The 2,091-nt window shown below is 65.3% G+C and overlaps 1 protein-coding gene across 1 annotated transcript in view; it reads left to right on the top strand.

Annotated features, from left to right (window-relative positions):
- The window catches only part of MGAT5B (mannosyl (alpha-1,6-)-glycoprotein beta-1,6-N-acetyl-glucosaminyltransferase, isozyme B), a 55,683-nt gene that overhangs the window by 35,441 nt on the left and 18,151 nt on the right, over positions 1-2,091 (top strand). The gene's annotated exons all lie outside the window — the stretch shown is intronic.

Genomic DNA, 2,091 nt, shown 5'->3' with positions numbered 1-2,091 from the left:
CCCGCTGCCCTGACCCGTCCAGCCAGCGTCCGCGTGGGCCCAGGCGTCAGAGGCTCTGAAAAGCACGGCGCCAGGGTCTCTAGGGGCAGCGCCTGGCAGCACCTCTGACCCCAGGGATCTGGGGACCGGCTGCAGGGGGCCTTTGAGGCCTGTCCCTCCCACTCCCACTCCCACTCAGGCCCCAGGCCAGAGGCGCTGCTCCCACAGCCCAGGCGGGGAACACCACACGCACACGCACACACACACACACATACACACACGCGCGCGCACACACAGCTCTGTGGGAGCTCATGGGCAGGAGAGGGTGCGGAGGCTGTGGACAAGCGCCCTTCCCAGAACCGGGAGGCGGGAGGGAGGGCTGCAGAGGCGCGGGGCCTCCTGGGAGGCTGGGAGGCGGGGAGGCCTGGGCGGCCAGCCGGACTCTGCTTTGTCTCTCAGACACACACACACATACACACACGCGCGCGCACACACAGCTCTGTGGGAGCTCATGGGCAGGAGAGGGTGCGGAGGCTGTGGACAAGCGCCCTTCCCAGAACCGGGAGGCGGGAGGGAGGGCTGCAGAGGCGCGGGGCCTCCTGGGAGGCTGGGAGGCGGGGAGGCCTGGGCGGCCAGCCGGACTCTGCTTTGTCTCTCAGCTGGACCCCCTCTTAGCTGGGGCCAGGCCTGGCGGACTTGCCCTCCCTCCCGCCTGGCACCGCAGCTGCCCCTCCCTTTGGTTGACTTCAAAGGCCCCTCAGAACCCCAACCTGCTCCGCGGGACCCCCCCTGTGGTTCTCGTGTTTCTCCTGTGAAATAAGGAAGGTGATCCCGGCACGCGGGGGCTGAGGGTGCATCGAGATCAGCTGTGAAGTGTGGTGAGCTGGGGTGAGTGTTCAGTAACGGAGGGAGCTACGGGCCGCGGACCTCAGGTCTGCCCCCAGGGGCCTCTAGGTGCCCTCCAGGTGGCCTCTGGGGGCCTCTGGGTCCAGGGGCTCCTGCCCCTTCCGGGCGGGTGAGGACAGTGAGGCTCCAGGGAGAGCAGTTCCCAGCCTGTCGCTGTCCAGACCGGACACCAGACATTCTGACCCCAGAGCCGGAGGCCGTCGCCCAGCCGAGCGGCTGCTAGGCGGCTTATCCTTGGGCAGCGGAGGTGGCAGGGGTTGTGGGTTGAACTGTGTCCCCTGCGGTGACCTGATATGGAAGAGCCTTTGCAGACGCAGTGAAGATGGGCCGCTGGGTGTGGGCGGACCCTAAGCCCGATGACTGGCGTCCTGGTAAGAGAGGAAGTAGGGCACAGACACACGGGGGAGGAGCCACGTGGAGACGCGGGCCGAGATTGGAGGGGTGCAGCCAAAGGCAGGGGTCAGGGAGGATGCCGGCAGCACCAGGAGCTGGAAGGGGCGGGAAGGGGCCTCCCCTCCCCTAGACTGGGGAGCTCCGCCGGCCCGCCCTCCATCTCAGACGTCTGGCCTCCAGAGCTGTGAGAGAATCATATCTGTAACTCCGAGCCCTCCGATTTGTGATCATTTGTTGCAGGAGCCACAGGAACTAATGCAGGGGTCATGGGCCCCCTGCCTTTAAAGATAATAGCCCACAGGGCTCAGCTGTGTCCAGGGAGTCCCGAGCCCAGTGGCCCCCGGCCAGGCCACTGGCCTGCACGCAGCTCAGTCCGCCTTTTCCCAGAAAAACGTGGAGCCTTCTCAATAAAACCCCCAAGGAGACAGAACGCTGGGTCCCAGGGATTCAGACCCACTGGAGATCACATCGGTAACCCCACCCCTGCCCCCCAGATATCCTCCCAGCCACGGGCCCTCAGGGTACCCGGGAGCAGCACCAGGTGATCCCAGCAGAAGGGGGTGATCCAAGCAGAAGGGGGTGCTCCCAGCAGAAGGGGGGACGGCACACCTCCCGCTGGATTCAGCCTTGATTGCCGCCTCTGCCTCGGCTAAAAATAGCCCAGCCCCGGCTTGACTTCTGCATATATTTGCATATTGGGCCTGAGACTCATGAATATGGAGAAACAGGGCAGCTGACTTGTTTGTGCAGCAAACCCAACAGAGGACACCTGCCCTCCTGGGTCATTCCCGCTCCCCCAGCTGCCCTGGCTGC

Source organism: Myotis brandtii, unplaced genomic scaffold (genome assembly GCF_000412655.1).
Source record: "Myotis brandtii unplaced genomic scaffold, ASM41265v1 scaffold825, whole genome shotgun sequence".
Taxonomy (NCBI): Eukaryota; Metazoa; Chordata; class Mammalia; order Chiroptera; family Vespertilionidae; genus Myotis; species Myotis brandtii.
The sequence above is the reverse complement of the archived record's forward strand: the minus strand, read 5'-3'. Positions and strand labels throughout refer to the sequence as shown.